Below are 14,310 nucleotides of genomic sequence, written 5' to 3'. Positions count from 1 at the left end.
CAAGTGATGAGGTCAGTAACCTTATTTTGCCTGAAGCAATCAGATAAACACAACGCCAAAAGCAAGGTGGATATTCTGCAAATATAATAGGGAGAAGATGGAAGTCAGTCATTCAGGGCTGGAACTAGCTCAACCAGGGGCTTATTCAATTAGCTTTCAAATCCTTTAGAGTCTTTCCAGCTCTTGAAATATCAAAGTTTATGCTAAATGCAACTATATAATTTTCTCCTGTCATTAATTTTTCAACCCAGTCTGGAATAGTCATTGTAATTAAATTTTCTGTGGGAAAAAATAAAAATAATCACAACTATCTCTCCAAAGACAATGAGGGTTGATTAAACATCAGGAATCAGAGTGAAACATCTGCATGTAACATATTCTCTTTAGCGATGAACTTCAAAGGACTATAGATGAAAGATGTGCCTACTAATATGTCTGTGAATGTGTAAAATATGTCTCTGTTTAAATCTATGAGAGGAGTTAGATGAAAGTTGTTTTCTAATTTTAGCATTGCTCTTCAAGTATTCCTTTTTTCCTATAACTTTATCCAAATCAAGTAGACCCAAAGAGGGTATAGTGAGCATATTTCATTAGCTTAAGAGAAAGGTAAAGAAAATAGCAAAAGGATATTCCTAATTCCTTATCATTCAGTGATGAGCAATTTCAAGCAAAGTATATGCATTCATAGTGCAATAGATAGAAGCCTAGATCCCATTTTTTAGTCTTATAAACATATCACATACCTCCATTAGTGTCACCTACCTGACCTGTTATCAGGATCCAGGCCAGACTTAGCCATTCGGCTAATTTTTCTTTAGAGTCAATGAGGATGGAAGCTTCCAGCACCTCATACACCACATTCATTGCCTCATCGTAGATATTGGGATCCCTTTGAACATGAAGCATCCCAGATAACCATTTTATGCCAGGCACACGATTTTTAGAGGAGTCCTGAGCCTGTCACATTCAGACTGATACCACTGGGTAGCTACACACCTATAAAAACAGCTTCATAGGCAACTAAATACTCAACAAAAATAGAAATGAGTTTCTCAGTTATTTGAGTCATAATTCATCCCGGGTTTAGTGCACCAGTCATGATTTTGTATTCTCTTGTTATCAAAACTATACTAAAATCTCCAAAAATTGATCCCTTACCTGTGGTTTATCATGACTAGTAGGATTTCTTTGCTTACACTAGAGTTTTTTAATAGCTTTTGAAATGCTTATTTCTAGTAACTGAAGATCCTACTGGTGTGCTATGAATGCCTGTGCTAAATGGATTTGGAAGGGTGATGCTCAGACAGCTAGTTATCGAGGCCATACAATTCATTATTTGTCACTTTGGTCCTGTGATGAGAATGTGGAATTCAGCCCTTCTCCAGATAACTACCACTCTGGAATTCTAAAACACTAAATAAATAAAGCTAGAGATAGGTTGAATTTATCACTGTGGTTTTCATATTGTTTCATCTTATGTGGAGTGTTCTTTACAGTCAGTATCTTTATAGGTTTAGGCTATGATACAGTTCACTAATTAGGCGCTGATACCTCCTACTTGTTGGAAGGCACTTATGAAACACAATTTATGCCCTGTACTTGTTTTTTTCCCTCTAGAAGGTACCTGAAGCAACTCTAAATAATTAAGAGAAAATTAAGCCAGGTTTCAGATTGCTGGATTTATCAGACTGAATTTATCATTCTACTACTGATATATCAGTCTACAGCTCCCCTCTCCCCCCCCCACCCCCCCAAAAAAAAAGTCAAAACCAAACCAACCAACCAACCATCCAAACCCATAGTCACAGCACTGCAAACAGCAGTTTGTCCTCTGAAAGAAGGATCAGTAGCAGGAGCCCGTTAGGTCATCACCAATCTGTTTGCAGAGAGGTTTAGTGCTGGGAACTAACTTGAGCTGACACGACAACAGCTGTGGGTCCTAACAAGTGAATGGCATGCACAGACTGTCTCAAGCATGGACAAAAACACAAGCTTTATATATTCCTAATCAGATAGTGTGTGTAATTATGGTACATATGCTTGTAAGATTAAAGAAAACAGTAGCAGTACAGGCGCTTGGCCTAGGTATAGAATGAAAGCATTATTAAAAGAGAGTAAAGGAGGAAATTAAGCCTGTCATTATTTTTAAAATCTAAACATAATGCTTCAAACCAGAAAAACAGTTGTTTGATCAGCATGCATTGTAGTCTGGTCACTGATTTACCAGTCCTTTACAAAATAATAATATTATCAGCTGAATGTTATTTTAATCTTTTACCCCCACCTTTTTTTTTCATAATTAAACTTGTCTGATACTTGTATTTCTGTGCTTTATATCAAGAATGATCATTGTGTATGTTGCTGATCTTGCCTCTGCCTCCTGTGCTGCTGAAACAGTAAATAAGTTACAAGAGGCAAAGGCAAGTAGTGAGAGGAGTCAGACAGGCATTGTTGCCACAGAAACTACGCCTTGCACTCCACAGGTTCAGTGAGTTTCATTTCATTTCTTACTGACTGAAAAAGTTGGAATTCCTCTCCTGAAAAATGAAAACCCCTAAGCAATTGGAAAGTAACAAAGAAGGAAACAACCTAGACACCTGCCCTGCCTTTTCATTAGACACAGGACTGTCTAATCCCATGGGTGCTGAGACTGATGGTGTGGGATGTTTCCATTTTCACTGTGTGAAGAAACCTTCTTTTTTTTTTCTGTTTCTTTTTTTTTGTTAAGTGTGTCATTAGGTAGCCTTTTTGCAGCTATAGTTTCAAAGCTGAACTCTTTTTCTAGTCCCAGTGATGTTGGAAAACAATCCTGATACCAAATCATTGCATCCACAAATATTTCTAGAACCCACCACACAGCCATCATGCCATGTAGTAACTTTGAAAACCTGTTTCATAATAATTCATTTAGTAAGAGCTTGAAGTAGCTCAAAGGAAATGTCAGGCAAAAGAGCACTTACTGCAACTGGAGGAAGACATGACAAACCAAAGCCATGGAAATTAAGAGTGCACTTGATGCTGGGGGCATAAGCAAAAGCAGAATTAAAAGTTTATATTGTGCTCTCTTTTGCAAAATGAGAATATCCAACTTCATACAGACTTGCACTGCTACTTAGGGAAGCAGACCTGTGATACAGAAGAGAAAAAAATGGAGTGAATAGGGTGGATGCAGAAGAAAAAGATTAAATAAGGAGAGAATGATTTATTTTTCACTGTGTCTCATATTCTAAATGAAACTCATTTCATCTTTGTACTCTGCAAGGCTTTGCAGAACTTCTGTGCTATAAAATCTCCTGTGCAATCATAAAACATTCGAGTTAAACACATACCAGAGAAAATAGCAAAGTTAGTTATTAAATGGTGCAAGGCCTAAACTCATTTTTCTTCTTATGGTTCAACTGTGCTTTCCACCTGTTGCTTCTTATGATGATGAATTTTACTGCTATCATTATGGACATCCTTTCAAGGGAGATGATTATTTTTAATGAAGAGGAAAAAAAACTTTCCTTGCTATCTAAAATGCTAAAAAAGTCAGGTAGTTTTAATAAGGGTCAAGTAACTCACAGTGCACTTATTTTAATCTTCCTGCAATAGCTAATGTTTATGGGACACACACACAACCCTTGTATGAATCTAAGTTGAAGTGTTGGTTCTTAAACCATGTTTTTAAGCAAAGATGACATTGTTCTGTGTTTTGTGATTTATTATTTTGCCAATAAAGATGGTAGAGAAGATCACATAACAATGGAGTGACTTCATTAGTCTTCTTGCTGGCAAAAACATAGATTAAAAAATTTAGATTTTGTGTGTGTGTGCGTGAGTGTGTGAGAGAGAGAGAAACCCAAACAAAACCATGAGTAGTCTTCACTGAGCTCCTAAAATGACAGCCTAACATTCAGATTAGTAAAAGGCAAGAAGCACTGATGATTTTTGGCATTCCCATTTTTCTGAACTGCCCCTGAGTGACCAGGTAGATTAGGCTCTAAACTAGAGGACCGAAACACAGCTCTGAGGGTGCTTCACTGTTGCATCTTAACTCCAAAGTGAGGCAAGATCTGTTCTTAAACCTGCTCTTTGTTATGCCTGGCATGGAAGGAACTGTGATGGCTGGGCCTGTCTGGAAGAGTCTTCAGCTGGATGCTTGGGAGATTAGGTACCATGGGGTGCATGACAGAGTACATTTCCTTCTCAGTTTAGCCAACTGGCTACAGGAGCCAAGAAAATAATCAATTTGAGTGTTTCTATACGTAATAACTGCAAGCGTCTTTTTCTTTCCCTTACTCCTTACTAGGACTCTAAAAAGGAAGAAGGATTTGAGCTTTGTCACTTGGGGAAATAACAATGTACTACATTCCTTATACAGTTTTTAAAACAGTGTTTTGATTAATTTTACATTTCTCAGTCTACACAACTTTTAGGCTGTGTAGATGACGTTTTGTACAACTTGAAAAATAAGTGGCTCCTTTTGATTAGAGCATGTAAGAAACTCAGGGCTCCTATTGTAGTTCGCCTACTGTTCATTGCTGTTGATATTACCAGGTTATTAACTTTTAAAGCAAGGCTTCTCCAAAGTAGTAGGTTCAGAACTGGACTCATTAGACCTCCATCCACTGCTGGATTCAATGTACCTTCTAATGGATTTATAGTAATTTCACATCAAATACCAAAACCAGTAGTGGGAATAATTGTTAACAAAGCATGAAACAGTATAAATACCCACTTTAGCTGTTCCCCACTCTTCCTGAAATGTCAGACATACATTAGAGAAGGATATTAGGAAATGATAAATAAAAAGCATGAACAAATTGCCATAACAATATTAACCTCTTTTACTCCATTTCCCAAGTCATTTGTCTAGGCTAGGCCAATTTGTATACATAACAAGGAAAAGTGGGCATGATCAAGTGATGAAGGATTAACACTTAAAGAAACCAGTAATAGGTGGATATATTAAATTGTCTCCTGAATGTTTCTATATCTTTTTACTGCCAATACAGGGTCCTAACTTGTGGTTCTGACTTAAGACTTAGGCATAATTTTTATAGATATATGAATTTAAAGTTAGAGGACCTTAAGACTGTTTGAGGGAATTGGAGTTAATATTGGAAAACTAGAAAGAAAAAATTTGAGGGAATTTCATTTGCAAAATGCATTCTTTTAAGCAGAAATGAAGCCATACCTATTCTGTTCCTGCTGTCCTAAGCAAGTATTTAAAATCTGGCAATTACGCTAAACAGCATATTTCATTCAGCCATTGATTTAACAAATCATGAAAATAATTGACTTTCAAGGTCAAAATACATTCCTTAAGAATGGTAGATTTGCTAAGCTAACAAGGACTGGGTAGCTCCTATAAAATAAGACACATCCTTGATATTTTAAATTGTATGATGAAAGACAAACTTTGGCATGGGCAGTATCCAAAAACTCCTTGAGATATTGCATTAACTTAATTAAACTCTCTGCATCATTACATAGTTCAGTAGAGAAAAAGAAGAAAAATAATGATCAATTATTTTTTTAGGTCCAGCTTCTGCCACTCATCCCTTCATTCTGCATCTCAGCAAGGACTTTCAAGTGTGTGTTGCTATTTGTTTATCTATCTATCTATCTATCTATCTATCTATCTATCTATCTATCTATCTATCATCTATCTCAGATGGCTATACACAAGGATTAATACATCATCTGTTAAGAAATACATAAAGCCTGTGGTTTTGTCCATGCCGACACAGTCTGTGCATACCATCCACTTGTTAGGACCCACAGCTGTTGTCGTGTCAGCTCCGGTTAGCTCCCAGCACTGAACCTCTCTGCAAACAGATTGGCAATGACCTAACAGGCTCCTGCTACTGATCCTTCTTTCAGAGGACAAATCACAGACTGCACAGCACTGATTATCTATCTAGGAAGGAGAAAAACACATTATCCAAATTCATTTGATTTTAATAAGATAGGAACCTGAGATGACCTGTTTCTGACTTAATATCCTCATTTATTTACTATATCCACAGAAAGCTATCTTTTGTCTCCAGGAAATACAAAAAGTAGAACATCTCATACTTTCATTTTTAGTTCTAGTAAATCTAGAATTTTTATTCTGAATAAACATGTAATCTCTAGTGCTTGATATTGTGATCCTGTATCTGCCCTAACACGTATCACTATGTTGTATGCATTTTCACCCTTTGCACACTTGTTTGCCAAACTAACTTTTTTAAGCGTTGTTCTAATACAAATATATTTAACATCTCCTATATGAATCTACATTGATTCTTTTTTCTTATTACCATACTAATTAAATGACACAAAGAGGTAGAAATAAATTAAGCCCCATTGTTTTCATATTAGCATCAATAGTAATAATTTTGCATTTCAAAGTGTAAGGGAATCAGATCAGATCAGAATTCTTTCATACATATCAAAGTGCTTGGAAAAGCCTATAGCTGTTCTCCCCTCACAAATAAGGAAACTTAGGTATATACAGGGTATTACTATGCATTTTGTGGGGTGACATGCACACTGCAAAGTGCTACTTTGAATAGCTGGGTAGGCTTAATGTGTTTAGCCCAAAAGGGAAGGGCTGGAGGAAAAGGCTTTCATGACCACTGATGGAAAATAATACTAGGGTGGATGAACCAGCCCTTATGCGGGAATCAACATTGGCTTTGTAGTGTTTGTGCCTGGTAGTTAACCAAATGGTAATACTTTACAGATAAGAAAATAATTACATTGCAGGACAATGGAATTTCAAGTTCTAAGTAACTTATTACCAGCAATTAAAATTAAATTCTATGTGTGTTGACAAATCACGAACCATGTGTACCAAATAAAATTATTCAAAGAAGCATCACAAATTAATATAACCAAGTTCTCAAGATCATGCATTTTAAATACTGAATTATTGTTTAAACTGATTGCTGAGGTTTAATAAAAATACTGTAGATAAGAACAGCTGCTTGGTAATGATTCAAAAATGCATACACTATAAATTAATAATTCTTATTAGTTTATTAAACACGTAAGGTCTGTTCAAGCGTTTAATTGGCTTTAAAGGAGACAGCTAAGAGGAAATTCATTAAGTATTAGTTAATTACCAAACAAAGTAATTGGCACTTAAACTACTTTGATTGATATCTTTGTTGGCCTAGTTCTAATCCACTATTCCATCGGTGTGTTTTATATATAGGATTACAACTGGATTTCAGAATACAGCTGTCTTCTAAGAAAGTGCACTGATGTGTCATCCCTGACCAAGAGCAACAAAGGCATGAGGAGGCTTAACATATGTATGTGATGCTGTGAGAGGGGATATATACGTCTCCAAATGGGAATATGACTGAAGCCACTGATGCTGGGGCTTCAGCCCAGCAACTGGGGCACTCGGATTGGCAGAGCTGATTGATTGATTATAAACCTAACATGGTGCAATCTTTGGAAATCAGTCTGTAGCACAGGTATTACTTGCTAGGAAGTGCTCGTGCTCTGGGACTTAAAGGAAATCACTTACTTCTCTTTAAAAAAAAAACAACCAACATAGCTTTCAGCTCTAGGAGTTGAGCATAACACCTGAACCTATCTCACAGGAGGGAAGGTCAGCATCAGGAGGGATGGCAGATATTCCTGGATTTCCTCAGCCTAAAGGAAAGATTGATCCTTCCTGACACTGTCTTGACATACTGGTACATTTCTGGGCATGCACAGGATTATGAAGTATCTATAGAATTGAGGACTAACACACTTTGTGAGGGATTTTGAAGCTTAAGCTTTAGGTCAGGTTACAGCCATCCCCATTCTGCCAAGACTCTGCCTTCTGTTTCCTTTTCTAGAATTGTGTCTGTGTAACACATGAACATATCCTTCTTCCTAGAATGATTACAAAAATTTCAAATAATGTAACCCCATATCAAAATTGACATACATTTTGCAAAATCACTTCAAAGTAATTTTAAAAAGCAAAAGCAGTGTCAAGTAAAGCAAGTGAGAGTAGTGTGTAACCACTTGGTGCATAAGCATCATATTCAAAAACAAAAAAAGAATTGTATAGAAATTGCACCGGATTAGTAATAACATTGAACTTTTCTGTCTGACGAAAGAGCTCTTCCAAATCTTGTCTGAATTTACTTTTGCCTGTAAAGAAACAAAATAATCTGCTTTTTAGACAATCTGTTCTGTTCCACAGCTCACACTGAAAAAAGATACAAACTACAGTGTCATCTATTAATACCACTATAATTCAGTGAAAAACTTTCAGCTCAGAAAACATTTAAACCTTTTTTGGCTGTTTGACATTAATGTCATTCATATGACCATAAGCCCAGCAAGTTTGGACAGAACCATTTCTCTTCCTTATTTTTATGTATCATATAGCATTTCAAAATGGCAACATGGCACTCAGACTGAAACATTGCAGAGAGGTTTTTGGAGTTCTTGTGTTAGGATAGTAATTCGGCTTAGTGCCAGTTTACAACACCTGAGGTGTAGTATAATTGCCCAAAACTGCAATGCCTGTCATGTTTTATTTGTTAAGGGTCTAGCAACATTATCACTATAAATCCTAATTAACAATGACAGAAAAGTGACACTCAAAATGCATTAATATGTATAGGTATATACATTTGCATAAAGGTGTGTATAATGTATATAGTATCTATATGTGCATATATGGAGCTTATTTCTGTATGAAAAATGTATAGTACTCAAAATGCCATACATAAAACTATGTGTAAAATATATCGTAAAATACATATAGATACAAAAAGATTTTTCATACATATATATACCTTTTGTTAATATCAAAAATATATGAATATGTATTTATGTCAGTGTATAAACTGCAGCCTGTTTTAACTCTGATCTCTGCATGTGGCAGCTGAGCTAGAGCAATAAGAATAGCAGTGTCTTAAGACTACACTGGGAGCTACCCCTGATCATGTATCACTTTAAAAACGTCTCTCTGAATGCCATACAGGCCCACAAGTGTCACTCTTGCTAGCCAGAGGATGCATAGTCCAGATGACGGTGAATAACCTCAATTACTGTGAATAATCTGGCCCATTTGGGTGGGTGCAGTGCTAAGCTTTGGAAAACAGAAGGTGGTGTGGATCATGCAATGGGAGGGTTTAAAAAATGTGCAATCGGTGAAGCAGTGTCCTGGAAAGTACCACAGGCACATTTGGATTGATGGATTTGGATTGGTGATACATCTTAAAAAGATTCTTCTTTTTCCCTGTGTTTCTTTCAGGAAGAAGATTTTCAGGAAAACAATGATTTGAATAGGAAGCTGAGCCTTAATGATTTAAGAAAAATACCTACATGAATGTGTGTTACTGTTTAGCATGAAAATGTATTTTATTTTTACTAAGTAGAAGTACAGAAAACAAACTTTTCATCTGTTGCTTCAATGCTTTTTATACTTTACCAAGCAGGTTTTTTGTGCTGCCTCAGGAATGTCAAGCTGAAACATGATAGAAGGCTGATCTATTTATTTGAATGTACCCTGTAAAGTCTGGAACCATGTTAAAGATTCTTGACACCAGCAATTCTGAGTATTTCTGTGCTGTTTACAGCCTGAACTGTAATAGTTCAGTTTTAACAGGTATTAGCATGGAAAAAAGAAAAGAGCTTGAATCAAAGATTTAGATGTTGGCTGATGAAAGAGCTGCAGGTAATAAAAAGACATATACAGAAAAATACACTGTTTTTCAGAAAGCGCTATTACTCACATTTACAAACATTATTCATATCAGCTACGTGTATTGCTGTCTTCTGGGAGCCTCTGAAATTGTCTGACAGTATGCACTTGGTTAAAATATTTTGGAACACATAGGCTGTGAAGTGTGTAATAGATAGTTTAATGTTTGAACCCTTTACTTCGGAAGAAGAAAAACCTCAAAACTGTGAAACCACACTCCACACTCCCCTTCTTCTCCAGCCATACTAAACCCCAAACCCTTTTCAGCTTCTAAGCAAGCAATTAGCAAAAGACTTCATGGGACTATGAAACTGCTGTTACCCCAAGTCCGTGAAGAATGAGTGTATGATACACTAGCATACGAGATCCTCAATTTTTTTTTACATTGTCAGGGCACAGATTAAGCCATCTTGATTTACACTAGCTAGGGATATGGCAACATATTTATTTATTTTATTTTACGTATATATGCACTTAATCCCCCTTCTGCTCCATAGAGTTTTCTGTGCCTCTGTAGAGGTGAGGGCCACCCCAGGAGCATTCACTGCTTTTCCCCTGAAACATCTGCTGTGTTTCCACTACAGAGGACTCTTGACAGCTGTTGTTTGACTTTTAAGAGGCTTTAAAAGGCAGTTAAAATTACCATGTGCAAAATGATGTTGTATTTCGCTACTACCATCCTTCTAATGGTGGCTACTCAATACGGTACAATATTCTTACATAACAGCAAAAAGTATGTGATCAACAAGTTGGCCCCTAACTTACTGAGATTTATGGGTTCAGTACTAAGCTGTCTGGTTTAGAAAGTTCAACAAGGCAGCTGCTTGCTCCAGTAGATGATAAAGTTCCTCTAGCACTTTCTTCTAATTCACATTGACCACAGACAGTCACTGGGAGCCACTGGAGCAGCTGCTGGGACACCACTCCTGGCAGAGATTTTCTTCTGTCAGTACCTATCAGTGCCCTGTGAAAGGAAGGAATTTTAGACATGGTGAGTACATCCTTTACCTGATTGAGAAAACAAAGCAGGGCTATGTTTTGTTTTGCTTTGCTTTGTTTTGTTTTCTTCACATGAGGAAGAATACCTTGCTTCTACCACAAAAGAGCCATAAGATTTCTACCCTGTAAACCTGAGCAAATTCCTACTGTGCTTGCAAATTACCTCCATTAATAAGACTACCCCCTTCTTTAGTCTATTGTGCTGTATTTTAAATTCATCTGGATGAGAAAGGCAAGAAATATTTACTGGGCCACATGCTGTAAGGAAATAGAATAAAATGATAGAGGGAGACCAGAGCACTAAATATCAGGATGAAGAGTATTTTTGTGTCATTACCATAAAAAGGATAATTTTGTGGCCATTTGAAGATCTATATCAGATTTTTATATATCAATCCTAATAATGGAAAGAGGATCATTTGCAATAAAACCCACCTATATATAAGAAGAAAATCAACTGCGTGAAGTAGTTGTTATGTCTTACAAACAAACGGATGGTTATAATGCACCCAAGATAAACTGTAGCATGCTTTTACTGAAAATACAGTTGCAAACCATATAGGTCTTTTCCCAAATACATTGAAGTTTATAAATTAATCATATAGCATGTATGTTCTTTTTGCACTGTAACTGAAGTACACATCTGGAAAAGAGCAAACCAAATAATAAATAAAAGGGTAATACAGTATTATGATTGGAAGCCATTTGTCATGCACTGTATAATGCAACTCTGAGTATATCACGAATACCAAAGAGTGCCAGGAAAGTGCTATTACTACAGGAAGGGAGAGGGTATCTGTCTTTACATTTTTCTATCAGCTCTGCACTCCCATAAATATAACCTCCTCTGTATTATAGCACATATTATGCATGTCCTATAGGCATTAAAACACTCCTTCAAGCAGTGAAGATCCTTTATTTAAAACAAGTGCCCCCTGAGTCCCCGGTTTAAAGCTAGCAATCAGATATGTGATCTTGGTATACTTAAACTAATTTTCCAATTACAAATCTCCCAAAGGCTTGGGTGGCATTCTTTGCCATCCTTAACCACACTGAGTAGTTCAGTATACTTTGAATAGGGCGACTCTGTCAATACATAATCAAAGGGTGAACTATTTGCTAGAAGGGTATCAGCAGTTGACCACAGATGAGCAGCATAAAAATATCCCACTCTATTATTTTTTCCACACTTTTTCCAGTTTGCTAAAGCTTTCCATTTTTCTTTTCAAGAAAGAAGAAAATCCTGAAAGTGGATTTTTTTCCTAAATATGTCAGTTTCATGGATGCTTTTTTTCCTAAATAAGGTCTTAAATTTTTAAGGCTACACAGGCTGAAAATATCTTAAGGTAATACACAATGGATGTGTGAAGCAGAGAATATGAATAAAGAAATATGAATGGCTATAAATATAAAAGCCCAAGAGGCGAAGAATGGTTTTCATTCAGTATGATCAACCAAGCACAAAGCCTGATTTGATATGAATGGGCATGAGTGAAGCAGTGTAAATGGAAGTCAATATGACTATCAACAGAAGATTAGGAATGTGAAAGGCAGAGTGTGACAGGGTATTTATAATCATGTCAGATTACAGATTACAATGAGAAAGGAATTTTAACTTTCCTAATACAAAAAGTGAACACATTCCACTTCCTCAGAATATAAAACTCCATTTTATAAACAGCCTTTTATCCCAAGTCAGAAGTGTGCTGGAAAAATGAAGAGTATTTGTTGTTATGTGTCACTAAGACAAACTTGTTACAAACATGTGAATGTTATGTAAATTTTTGTAAAAGCTAATTTAATGTGAACAGTGGTTGTATGTGAACAATATGGTCTATGAAATGAAAAGTAAATTACATGGGTAAAATTTCAATCAGTTTTTAAACAGCGGTAAAAACAGAGGGCAAATGCACACATTAGGAAAAATGCAATTACAGCTGTTTTTTGTTGTTTTTTTCACTGTTAAAGAGTTTAATATTAGTTTCTAACACTCAGTACAAATTTAAATAATCTTGGTCTTACCTGGACAAAAAATGAGACATCCTAAATAAGTGCCCAGGCCCCTGGAAGAGTGCTCCTATATTAAACTGGTAGTTTTTGGAGATGTCTTTGACAACAAGATCTGAAACTGTGACTCTTGCTTACCCCAGAGGACTAAGGGACTCCTCACTTGTAACAACATGCATATCTTGACATTTTGGGTAGTGTATCACAGGTGTGGTCTTCCAGCCTTTAAAGAGAAAAGATTATTTTAAAATCATTTTAAAATAAACATATCCTCAGTGAAGGTGCTTCTGATATCATGTATGTATGTGTTCTTAGTCATATAAGTAGAATTATTTAACATCTGGAGATTAATTAAACAGGTGTTTTTTTTTTCACTCCTGGTTTTTTGCAAATAATTGCTAGGTGAGACTGCACAGACTTAGGATCAGCAAACGTTTATATGATACCTTTTGCTAAGGTATTTTTATTACTTTACTACCAGTAACACAAGAGAATCAAATTTGTTCAGAATGAATAATATTCCTAGCAAATGTAGGGTCTTACAATGTCAGACACACTTTATTTCATTGTTATTCATCTGCAATACAGGGAGTATACCTGAAGAGGAAAAAAAACTTTACTAAAATTCACATATTTATATGCATAATTTAATTTTATACATGCATACATATATGTATGTGTGTGTGCATACTTGCCTTGTGATAATTCATTTTAGCAGTTAACAGTTAGAGGATGAAATTATTATCCTGTATTTTTCCTTGTTTGGCTGTGGTAGGATTTTTGTTTCTATCCATATGCACCACACAGTAACAATGGATTTCTCCTTCTGTCTTCTGTAAGTACACAGAACTTTTGACAGAAGTTTGTTTTGACTCTATTACCCCCCTCTATCTGAAGTAGAAATAGAATTTAAAGGAAACATGATGTGTTTTAATCACATATCGATTATTATGAATTACAGAAGCTTCTACCTATGTTTGGGAAGCATGAGTAAAATGAGGTTGCTTTTCTTCCTTCTAAAAAGATTTTTAGCACACCCACCTTCCTATGAAACATCTTTCTGAAGAACAGCCTATCTTATTCACAAAGACAGAAAACCTAAAAAAATAAATTAAGATTTAGATTTTTAACTTGTGATCAATTTGGGAAACTTGATGCCATCTGAATTTCTATTCGATATTCACATTACATTCAAGGTGCAAAGAAATAGAAGCCACAACATCAATAACACAAACCTAATGTATATGTCGACTTCAATATTATACCTGTACCACTGGAATTCTTGGTTCAATAAAATTTCTATGTTTAACCATGATATAAGCCTTAATGTGACAGCTAACTTTTCACAGAATACGTGAAAACTGCTGCATCATTTATCTAAATCACCTGGAGGGGCTCCATGCTATATATTTAGATTAAGCCTTCTAAGGCAAGAAGGGCTTGTTCTAGAGCTGTCATTCTTTACTATAAGTAATCTCCATGTTTGTGTCCCAGATCCCAGACCTACCAGATATGGAAGATGGGTTTCTCCTGTGACTGCAGCCTATATTCCTCCTTTGTGACCTTTAAAACTTACAGATGGTTATGTGTTTAACACTAAAGAACATTGA

The sequence above is a fragment of the Pezoporus wallicus genome, unplaced genomic scaffold (genome assembly GCF_028554395.1).
Source record: "Pezoporus wallicus isolate ANWC-B61680 ecotype Strahan unplaced genomic scaffold, APGP_CSIRO_Pwel_v1 contig_5087, whole genome shotgun sequence".
NCBI classification, from domain to species: Eukaryota; Metazoa; Chordata; class Aves; order Psittaciformes; family Psittacidae; genus Pezoporus; species Pezoporus wallicus.
This window is presented reverse-complemented; position numbering follows the sequence as displayed.